This window comes from Podarcis liolepis (assembly GCF_965112155.1).
Source record: "Podarcis liolepis genome assembly, chromosome: Z".
Classification (NCBI taxonomy): domain Eukaryota; kingdom Metazoa; phylum Chordata; class Lepidosauria; order Squamata; family Lacertidae; genus Podarcis; species Podarcis liolepis.
This window is the reverse complement of record NC_139570.1, coordinates 45,475,322-45,487,230: the sequence shown is the minus strand read 5'-3', so window position 1 is coordinate 45,487,230 and position 11,909 is coordinate 45,475,322. Positions and strand designations below refer to the sequence as shown.

At 43.1% G+C, this 11,909-nt stretch overlaps 1 long non-coding RNA gene across 1 annotated transcript; it reads right to left on the bottom strand.

The window, feature by feature from the left end:
* Positions 1-5,454: 5,454 nt before the first annotated feature.
* On the bottom strand, positions 5,455-11,483 carry LOC310697963. Its single transcript, XR_014521269.1, has 3 exons — positions 11,362-11,483; positions 10,535-10,597; positions 5,455-5,720 (listed from the first exon to the last, which is right to left on the bottom strand). It is a non-coding gene; the product is annotated as an uncharacterized lncRNA (long non-coding RNA).
* Positions 11,484-11,909: the final 426 nt, after the last annotated feature.

The window sequence follows — 11,909 nt, the reverse complement described above, 5'->3', positions numbered from 1 at the left end:
GCTTGCCATATGGGCCCCAAATTGACATATACATTCACAAAGTATTTCAGTTTAGTAGTGGAAAGATGTGCATGCTTTATAGAACTGCAGTCTCATCCACTATTTGGAACTATCCATCGGGCCCTGAAATGTGGATCATGTATGCAACAGAGGCAGCAAAATGTATCCTTTTTGTGTTGATGGACTCCAGTTTCCGTCAACCTCAACCAGTACAGCCAATGGTAAAGGATAATGGGAGCTGCAGTCCTGAATTAAGGATCTGCACTCTTCACTCTGAATATGTATCAACATCAGCAGAAAAAGGAGACATATAAAGATACTGGCTCTTTTTTGTGAGACTTAAACTTAATAGTAATTCTAAACAGCATTTTATTGCACATTGGGTTTTTTATTTCATGTCCATCCACTCGTTCATTTTAGTTGCCCTTTTCTGAATCTTTTTAAACCTGACATATTTTTTTTGAGGTAAGATAAATATAGATAAGATAGGTAAGATAAATATTTGTTCCTAATTGAAAATTTACTATTAAAACCTTTAGAGGATGAATGGAATATGAATTCCGGAGGAAGGAAACTCAGCCTGCAAAACAATCAAAATTCAACTGCCAGTAAATTCATATTTCAAGCTTCACCTCCCCAAATTTCAGTGGCATCTAGGGGTGTACAAATCTGTTTCAGATTTCCTACATTTCTCTTTTTTTCATGCTTCAAGGTTCAGTTTGCCCCATTTTACATTAACAAATTCATTTTCTTTTTAAAATAATCTGCACAGAAGTCAGTACACCTTTTGCACATTTTAAAAAACATGATTATTAATTTATAAATCACCTTCATATTTGTCAAGGTTATTTACAAGCATACAATAAAAACAGCTAAAATGGCTGATGATCCTAATATATGTCCTTTTGTATGCAATTTGGACAAATATATACATGCCTGCAAACATATTTCCCTAATGTGATGGAGCTATGTACATTCTGCTCATTAACATTTGCATTTTTCACATACCTTTTGGTTGAAGACCTACATCACAAATTTTGGAGATGAGTGAACTTTAGTTCACTTTATTGGTTCAGGAAGCACAATTTGGGAAGATTTGCATGAAAAATGTGACCTGAATGAATGACTCCTCCATATCAATATCTCTCCACAGCAAGGGACTAGGGATTTTTGCTCAAGCAACCAAGTTTCACTTATTTCTTTCAAGTGCTCCTTTTCACAGGAGAGGCCAGATCAGGAGTAGGCTGCCTGTAACATTTTCAAGCTTTTGAGACTCCGCATGGCGGCATTGCGCTGGAATTTCTGTCGTTTCTTTTCTCCACATTCAGCTGTCAGGGACAAACCGCTTGCATTTAAATGAGACAAGAAAAGCACCTCTTGCAAATAGGGCCATTTCATTTACCCATTATGAATGTTCCCCCCCTCCCCACCTCCACTGATACCTCTTCACAAGGCCTGCTACACAAGCGAGAATGAATAGGCAAGTAAAACAGCAGAGACGCTAACTGTAACAGGGAGGAACTGGAAATAAGGTGATGGAAATTTCACGAAGAACGAAATGAAATAATATGTAATTTCCCTGGTCATAAAGGGTCTAACTGCTCTCATTATGAGCACATCAGAGAAGTCAAGGGAAAATAATGTCATTACATGTGAAGAAATGTGTAGTACTTTTACATATTGTTACATGCCACCCCAGTCTTCAAGCAGTGCAAGATTCCAGGGGCAACAAGTATGCTTACCAGGGTCTGTGTTTTCTTTTGGACAATGAGGCACAGTGGAGACTGTGGTGTCCTTGTGATATACAGTTTATTTACACATATATACAACCTGAGCCTAGGATGGAGAGGTTTTGCAGGATCACTTTCCAAGAGGTTTGTATTCCACTCTGCACTGCAGCCTTGCAATCCCACCAGCAAAAAGCCCTATTTTTTCTCCTGTCAGTTTGCATCACACTGTTCCCCCCTAAGCATTCATTGTCTCTGCCTTTTCTAACTCCTGGAGAGGCCCCACCCTTTTGATGCGCTAATGGCCAATACCTCAAAAGAAATTAGGGTGACTCCATTACCTTTAAACTGATGTTGATTTACCAGGATTAAGAAGTGCCTAACACACAACTTAGGAAATTTGCCCAACATAATTAGCTTTCCCACATGCTAATTAAATTATTAGGAGCATCTAGTACATGGGTCAAATGCACAAATGGATAGCTTGGTAGAACACGAGACTCGTAATCACACGGTTGTGAGTTCGAGCCTCATGTTGGGCAAAAAGATTTCTGCATTGCATGGGGTGAACTAGATGAGCTTCATGAACCTGTCCAATTCTACAGCTCTATGATTCTACCTTAAGACAAACAGGCCTGACATCCAATTTTAACAGACAAGTGCTAATTAAATGCTAGTGTTTACTGAGCCCAGACATTTAGCACCCACAAACCTATAACAATATATATTTGTGTGTGTGTATGTATGTATGTGTGTGTGTGTGTGTGTGTGTGTGTGTGTTGGGTATTCAATGATGGGGAGCCTTTTTGAGTGCAAAGTCTATGTTCCTTCCCGGGGTGTGTGTAACAGTGGTGGGTGATATCAGAGGCAAAGTGGGGAAAACTTCAGCTGGGATGGAGAACTGGAACCTTACCTCCCCTAGGCCCACAAGCCAACATTGACAGGTGAGTGTGGTTGCTCACTTGTCAATCACCTGGCACACTTATGATGTCAAGTCACAATTTCAATTGGGATCAATCTTTGCACCAACCAGCTGTTTGGCACTGAGAGTGAACCTTACCTGCACTAGGTAATTCAGACCATCCCAGTGAGCCCTGCTAGCTGCACTGTCAGCAAGCCCTGCTTGTCCCAGAACAATCCAGAGCAGGCTTTAATTTCCTGATTCTTCTTTTTCAGTACCTGTCCCACAGCAGCTAAGCCTAAGGATATTGAAACCATGAACTTGAAAAACTTCCAGTTGCCTGTAGATAAAAGTGTGTGGGTGGGTGGGGGGGTAAATCTAGAACTTTAACATAATTCTAAGCCAGAGAGAGAGTGAGAGAGAGAGGTGGAAAAGAATGAATGAAAGAATGAAATAAATAGTAGGTTGTTCTCTGTATTCTTTAGTGGAATAACCTACAGGAGGTTTAAACAGCTTAGCATCAGTGGATGTCAGGAGTCCAGGTTCCCACTTGATAACACAGTAAGCATAGTTAATAAAAAAAAGATGATTTATTGTCAAAACAAACAGATAGCTTTGGACGGCTCTAACACAGCCTCCAACATCATCAATTAAGATGACCCTTCTGAAGACTTCTTCCGGTTTCTACAGACGACAAAGAACTTCCATGTCTTACGTCTCTTGCCTTGTTTCCGGTCTAACAGCCTTCCCCTTAGCTGATTCTGAGGAGGGATTGGATCAGCTCCTCACTCCTCCCTTTCTGACAAACTACTTCTGTTTCTGTTCGTGCCGGTTTGAACTTCCCGAGAACTTTGGCTGGGTTCCAACCCACTCTCAGCTGTTCCCTTATCACCCAGCATTTCAAGGGGTGGGGGAGTTGGCACTAGCTGCTGTTCATCCTGCATCAAAGTTAACTCTCACCTGTTCCCGGCTGCTTTCTTCCATTGGCTGCAAACCTTCCCTGGGAGCTGGCTGCAAACCTTCACTGGGAGCTGGCTCATTCCTGACACTGGAGGAGATGGTTTAAGCTGCTACTGGGACTAAGGGATAGTTATGGTTAATTTGATTCCCAGAAGCTAAGTCCTTGTTAGAAACAAGCAAAACTAGGTGGTGCAAAATAAAAAAATTCCTTCCAGTAGCACCTTAAAGACCAACTAAGTTAGTTCTTGGTATGAGCTTTCGTGTGCATGCACACTTCTTCAGATAAGTGTGCATGCACACGAAAGCTCATACCAAGAACTAACTTAGTTGGTCTTTAAGGTGCTACTGGAAGGAATTTTTTTATTTTGACTATGGCAGACCAACACGGCTACCTATCTACTAGGTGGTGCAATATACTCACTATTTCTCTTAGCAGGGAGTCAATATTGTGTGTCCTAGTGGCCACCCAACAAAAGTATTTTGCCAGAAGATTTACAGAGCACATATCTGAGGAGATAGGCTCAATGAGTGGTAATCTTATTCTGTGGTGAAAAGCAACTTCAATCTTAAACATTGGCTCATTGTTAGCATCAAGTAATGAAACTATATATGTCATTGGGGCAATAAAGACCAGTTCAATCTTCTGGACTGGTTTGAGAGACAAAAAATAATCAACTTGACTTTGTTCAGAGTGGTTCAGAAGGTAAATCAATTAAAGAGCTGGGTCTCTTTCTACTTCTCATGTGCTGGACTCAGTAAGGTCATAACACCTATATAGGCTGCCAAACATGCCATGTACAAGCTTCTTCTCCAGTCATGGGATTGCTGTCAGCCATGCTCCCCAAACGTGCCACTAATTGCATCATTACTGCTCTGCTCCAGATTGCTAACAGATGCTCTTGATAAACTTCAGAGCCAATGAAGTGTTTAAGGAAATGAAGCAAAGATATTTAAAGGGGTGTGGTTGCTTGCAGTGATCTGAAATACTTGACAAAGTCCTTGAAATGGCCCTGTGGTTGTGAGATAAAGGTTGATGAAGCCACAGTACAGGAAAGTAGGAGGTTGCGCAATAAAACTGAAAAGTCACCACCCCCACTTTCATAGAACCACTCCTCTCCCATGAAAAGGGCCCATTCTGGAAATTTTTGAAGTGGGAAAAAATGTTCCTTGTGGGTTTAGAAGCCAGAATTATGGGACATATTTGGGAAAAGAAAAGGCTAAGGAGTAAACCCTACACCCTACACAAATCTGGAATGCCAAAGGAAGTTGGATGGCATCTTGCACCTCTTCTTCCAGCAACTCCTGCAGCCAGTAGCAGAACAACATGCTGCAGTCCCCGGGGTGGAGAACAGATGTGTGTGGCTGGCTGGCGTGAGTCCTGAGGGGTGGGGTGGGTCGCCCAAGGGGATGCAGTGCAAGGCTTGAGGTTGCACGTCCCAGGGGGGCGGCCACAATAGCACCCTCCCCCCTAAAGGTACCCGGTGCGGCGCGCTCCCCCGCCCCCCTTTCGTATGCCAGTGCCTGCAGCCAAGTTGGTGCCAAATGTACTGCTTTCTTTTCCTTTTGACAACATCAGTAAGGCCAAGAGGAGGACTTTGTTGTCTGGGCAGCCCAGGACCTCCAAACACGCTGCCTAGGACAGCAGTTGTGAGTTATAAGCTCAACCTGATTGGTGTAAAGTCCCTACAGCTACAGCAGGTGTTGTAAGTTTGAATTTGACTTCACCCTCAAAGGCGCACTCTTCTATTGTCTCCTGAGACAGACAGATGTCAACAATAAGGCACAGCAGATCTCCTCATTGAGAATGGCTCAATGAGAGCAAATGCTATGTTACTGTTCCAGAATGAAAGACTATTAAACCAGATGGACCCTTCAATGTTTTCATTCATTGTAGAAAAAATGGAGATTCCTAGTGAACAATGGGAATGTTTCCACATGCTCAACATGGTAGACTTTCTCAGACTGTGTGGCAGCCACAGCTTTCAGGCCCTCTGTATGGGGTTGTCACCCCACCCCACATTGCAAGAAGGCCATAGCAATGTGAGTAGTCTTGGCTATTTCTCTCCCATTCTGCATCCTGTTTCTCACCATTGCTGCAAACCCCAATTCTGAGTCAGACAGCAACTTCACGGCTGAAAAGCAAATGACAGTGCTATTAGCTATCCAGTAGAGAAAAGAGATTAGGTGTGGAGTGCCCCCCCTCCTTTTTCTGCACTCAGAATGGCTTGGAGGCCAAGGAGAAAATGGATCAACCAAGATGTGGGGGGGGGGGCATGTGGTTGAGGACAGAAAGGCAATGTGTAATGGAATGGAAAGAAAAAGAGGTGAGAAAATGAAATGGAAAAATAGAGATGTACGGCACAGGAGAATTTTACTGAAATGAGGTTCTCATCAAATCCACTATGGGCTTAAAATGGGGTGGGGGATTCCCTACTGAAATCATAACAGGATTCTGTGATGCTGCTATGTTTGAGTGCCTATTTCTCCTCCTGTCCTTACTCCTCTTCCGGATTAGATTACCCTTTGTGAAAGTCCCCCGAAGTTTTGATTGCTTCCTTTAATGGAGGAAATCAGATTCATACATATATTCTCTGACCCAAAGTTGTTGCTGTTGTTTTGTTTTTTAAAAAAAGAAAAGTCAAGTAAGAAAATTTACAGCATGGCAAGCACCATGATAACAACCCAGAAACTTCAATCCTTGTGATTCCAGAGGCGCAGCCAAGTTCGGCTCCCCATCTGTAAAGATAATAGGTGCTGCAGCACCTTTGAGATTAACCAGCACATGCTTTTTATAGGCAACAGCTCACTCGAGACAGTGGCAGTGAAGCCAAGTTCTCAAGGTGAGAATTAAAGAGGAGGAAGTGTAGGGGGTGCCATTCCAAAGGAGAAGTGCCCAAGCTTGCCTCTACAGGCTTCTATGAAAGACTGTACATCTTTTGAATGAATTACTGCAATGGGTGGGAATTCGCACAGTTAATTGTCAACTTATTTATTTGGAGGTGGGGTGGGTTAGGTAAATTTTCCTAAACCAGATGGTGTAAGATAGCATCCTTGTTGTTTAGAGGATTTTTTATGGAGGGAAAGTAGCAATTTAAAATGGAAGGTATGTGGATCAATGACAAATCATCTTTGTTGCAAGAAGAAGGTCCCAAGATCAGTCCCCAAGCATCTCCAAGTAGGTCTGGGAAAGTAGCATTTGGGACTTTTTAGTTTACAGAAAAGACGAGTTAGAGGGGGCATGGTAAGGGGGGAGAGGCTACATGAAAGTTTTTTTCCCTCGTAACACAGGAACTCAGGGACATTCAGTGAAGCTGAATGTTGGCAGACAGCTTCTTCTGTCCCTGCATTCCTATGTGCTCTACATGGAACAGCACTTGGAGGAATCTCTTTAGCCCTGGAAATTATAGAGCCTAAACTTTGCAAAAAGCAAACATTAGGTTCCCCCAACATTGCTTGAAAGCAGCTTTCTCTTCCCCTCTGCTCACAACACAGTCTCAAAAGACCATTTGAATCATAGCATCTGTTCGTTCTCCTGCCCCTTGGCCTTCTTTCCACAAATTGCCTCTCTCATAATACTATAATCCACTGGGGCCATTCAAAGAAGCTACATGTTGCTAGATTCAGGACAAACAAAGGGAAGCCCTTCACATAGCTGAACTGTGGAACTTGCTCCCACAGGAGGCAATGATGACCACCAAGTTGGATGGCTTTAAAAGAGTATTGGACAGATTCATGGAGGAGAAGTCCAACAATGGCCAATAATGATGACTCTGATTTGCCTCCAGGGTCAGAGTCAGCAATGTTTCTGTATATCAGTTGCTCTAACCCACAAGAAGGAAGAGTGACGTTGCACTCAGGTCCTGCTTGTAGCTGGCCACTGTGAGAACAGTCTGTTTGACTAGCTTGGCCATTGTCTCATCCACCATGCTGTTCTTATGTCCTCTGTTTGGAACTCTGGAAACTGCTGCTGGTTCTCTGATTCAGCTCCCTGTCTTTGTGTAGTCTACTTGTACTGGAAAAAATGATATTCCCTGTCTTCCGTTCTTTTCTCTTCTTTTCATTTCCCTAAATCGTTTCTTCTATTTCCACCCCAAGCTTCATGCAGGATGCTTGATAACTGTGATTTCTGTTTGCTGCCTGGCTGAGGTCATGGAACTTTCTTCATTTTCTGTTCTATTGCAAAAACAGCCTCTGCATACAAGAAGCTCCATTAGTAAATATTGATGCACGACAGGTTTTGGGTGTGCATAGATTACCCGGATGTGTCAAGCCACAGGAATGACAGATAGCCCACTGAGTTGTGAGATCTCATGTTAATGCAAGGAAGAAAAGTCAGTGGATGCAACTGGGGCAAGGGGGTGGAATATATGATGGCAGGTCCCATCACCAAATCCTAAGTCACCAAACTGGAAAAGAAAGCAAGGTGGAGATTCTCCACTTGAATATATCAAGGGTCTTTCTAGCATGTAGACTGAGAGGGAAGAAGCAGGAAGAGAGGGAGAACACCAGCCCAAGGTCACTCAGCAAGGGCCAGACCTGATATCGGTAGAGTCTGCCCTGCCAACTTGAATCTGCTTTCAGCTGGTCTCCACATCTGTCTACCTTCTAGGGTTGCCACCTGTCCTGTACAATATAGGATTGTCCAGTATTCCAATTTAAAATGCTAGTCCCATACTGTATTGATACAGTTTTGTCCTGTATTTCAGGTCTTCTCTCTCCCTCTCTGCCAAGTTAGGGAACCTCTCCAAATACATGTGTTTGAAAGGGTATGTGAAAGGTCATGTATTTAAGCTCTAGGTAGCCAAGCACAGACAGATTTACAAGTGTGTGTGTGTGAGAGAGAGAGGGGCGGGTTGCAGTAGATTGTAATGGGTTGTTTTGAAGTCACTTCAGCACCAGATGAAAAAATAAATTGCCACTCAACCACATGGCCTGGCCTGGTTCTGGCCTGTATTTTACCAGAACAAAGGTGGCAACCCTATTTACAACCCTTTCCAGTAAGTGTCACTGCTTGTCACTTTTCTCCTTCTTAGACTCCGCATGACCTTTGTAGAATACATCGCCGGGGTGGCTGGCTGGGTGGGACTAAACCAGAATTAGTTGGCTGTGCCTGTCTTTGGCTCTCAATCCATCTCCTGTTGTGTGTCCTTGCCTTCTGCCCAACCAGTCTGAATGGGCACCAGGAACCACTGACTGATACAATGGGACTGTCATTCACATGCCTATCCCATTTGTGTATGCAGCATAAAGCGGGGGTCTTAACATATTGTTCCCAGAGTTGGCAAAGAAGAGGAGGAGGAGGAGGAGGAGGAGGGAATGAGAATAGTAATACAAGTGTATGAAGAAAAGACAAATGAAAAAGCCGGTTACCAAAGTGCCCTGACTGATCTCTGCTTCATAATTGAAAGATTGGGGTATTAAAGGGACACAGTAGGCCTGTAGGAATGGCAAGATCATTTGTGCAAATGGTAATTTCATATCCATAAGCCTAATGTGCTTGGACCTGACATGACTTATAGTAAATTTCTCCTCCCAGGGGGCTTCATGCCAGTTTGATGCAATGCTTGGAAATCAGAGAGTAGTGGAGTAGCTCGAGATGTTTCTGTTCACTCTTTCCGTCATTCTCTCTGCTGATGGGCGAAAACCCAGTCTGATTACGACAGATTTGAAGGAATTAAATGGAAGAGCCATGCAGTAGAGAGAGGGAGGGAGGAGAGAACCGTTTCAGTTCCAGGAAAAGCTTTTTTGCTTGCTGCTACTTACCACTGAACATCACAAATCTTCTTGGTAAATAAAGATATGTTGCTTCATCTCAACATGTGCCTGTTGCTGAAGTGCTAATCCCCTGGAAAGTATGTTCCCAATATTCTTCATGCATAGGAATGTGGGGGGGGGGGGGGATTTGATTCAGATTGTATTTATAAGTGAACCTATGTACTTTGCAGTTTCTGGAGCAATACAAGACCTGAAACTCAGCCATCCTGCCAAATTTGCCATGCAGTTTTCCGGCCAAATAATGTGTATACAGTGGTACCTCGGGTTACAGATGCTTCAGGTTACATACGCTTCAGGTTACAGACTCTGCTAACCCAGAAATAGTACCTCAGGTTAAGAACTTTGCTTCAGGATGAGAACAGAAATCACGAGGCAGCAGCAGGAGGCCACATTAGCTAAAGTGGTACCTCAGGTTAAGAACAGTTCCAGGTTAAGAACAGACCTCCAGAATGAATTAAGTTCTTAACCCGAGGTACCACTGTAAAACCATATGTGCCAGGGTGAAGTGGAGAACTGAACTTAAGGTTGGAAAATCAAGAAACCAAAAGAAACCAACATGGACAGATTGGCCATCACTTCTTCTACCTTATGGATGCACTACTCAGCTTCCTGATCTTTTGAACTTCTAACACAAGCCATTTCAGGGCCTAAAATTGCAAGCAGGCAATGTCTAAGACCTGTCAATCCCACCCCCACCCCCAATGTGCAATGGAAAGATTTTGTTTCAGGAGGTATTCTTTCTGAGTCTTACTTTGAAGTAACAATAAACATTATTTACTTGGTTAAACTATGGGATCTGTTCCTACAAGAAGTAGTGAAGGCCAGTAACATGGATGGCCTTAAAAGAGGATTAGACCACCCTGCTCTTCCTCCCAATCATGTCACTCCAGTCTGATGAAACTAAACAACAGGGGAATGGACACTTGGCTTCATCTCTAAATCTAGCAGTGCAGAAATGGCTCCCCAGATGATAGTCAGCAATGAGGTTACCAGCTGGAGTATTATTTCCCCACAACACCCACACCTTTACTATTCTCTGCCAAGCCTGTCACCTCACGCTTCTGCTGCTAATTAAATGAACTAGAGTCCAAACAGGTTAACAGCTAGGAAACAACCTGCATTTTTCTTTACTTATGTTTCATTCTGCCATACACGTTCCATGCTTAGTTACCTTGCTTCTTTCCACATGATCTACTCCCTCTTCCTTGTTCATCCAGACATTAGAGAAGGATGCCTTCAGAAGGAGGAGAGGGGAGCGAATACTATTTAGGAATGCTTGAGGAATTCAATTTCTGTGAATTCCAGTGCAATATGACCTTCATCTACACCTCTCGGACTAATGTGCGCATCAGAATATAATTAGTCTTTTGATTTCATACATCTCCAAATTTTGTGATACACTTCTTGATTAAAACTATCCACAAAAGTGCATTTAAAAAGGCATGTTTTTAGGGTTAGATATTTTTAGAAATGCATACATTGAGATAAACTTTAGGAATATATATTTTGTGATAAAATGTATGTATTTAAATATGATGTTTGTTTAGTTTTTAAAAAATGCAGATTAATGCAGAGATGGGACAGGGTGGAGTTAAGAATGGCAACATGAAACATTGGCACGGGACAGAAATAAACTGATCCATCCATTCCTATGAGTAGGAAGAAGACCCATTCATCCATAGTCTTGTACCAACAAATCATTCCCTCTTCTTATCAGCACTGAAGCTGGGAGTGTTGTTGGTTAGTTTTTAAGCAGCAGCTGGAAAACCATCTGTCATGTATGATCTAGATGAGATTCCTGCATTGCAGGGGGTTGGAGTAGAGGACCCCCAGGGTCCCTTCCAACTCTAAAATTTTATGATTCAGTGTAGCCAAAACAGCACCACTCAAGCACAAAAAAGAGGCAGTCTTTGGGACAGGGGTAGACCACATGGCTGAGAAAAGTACAAAAATATTTAGGGAAACTTGTTGGGAAACTGTGTATGTGCAGCTACTCACACAGAGTCAGTTAAGGTTTGGCAGGCAGCCAGAAGGTCATGTGAAGGAGTAAGTCTGCCTGGTGATAACAAAGACATGGAAACAGCTCCCTGATTGGTCAAGCTCTCTCAAGGGAGTGATAATTAATGGCCTACTAACTGGAATGTTCAGTAGTTCAGTGTTCTGAGTTCAGAGGTTCAGAGTTCTGTGTGTCAGTGTAGGAGTTGTGAGTCGTGTATGAGAGAGCTAGCAAAAGATCTGTATTCTGTTCCTGTAAATAGTCTACTGTATATAATAAACACCTAACTACAAGTTCCTGGTTCCTGCTTCATCTATCCTGTCTGCAGCCAAGTCGCCAATTGCTTCCGTGTATTCTGCGTGTACTCTGCTAGGTCTGGCTAAGGTCCTGCAACTAGTCAGAAAGTTGTTGTGATGGCCTGGGATTCCGATTCGGAGGATGAAACAGAGGAATCCCAGCCTGCACAGGAGTCCCCGCCTCCAGGGCCGGCTGAACTGGGGCAAGGCCTAGATGCTGAAGAGCCTGCACCTGTGGCAGTGCATCAGGATCT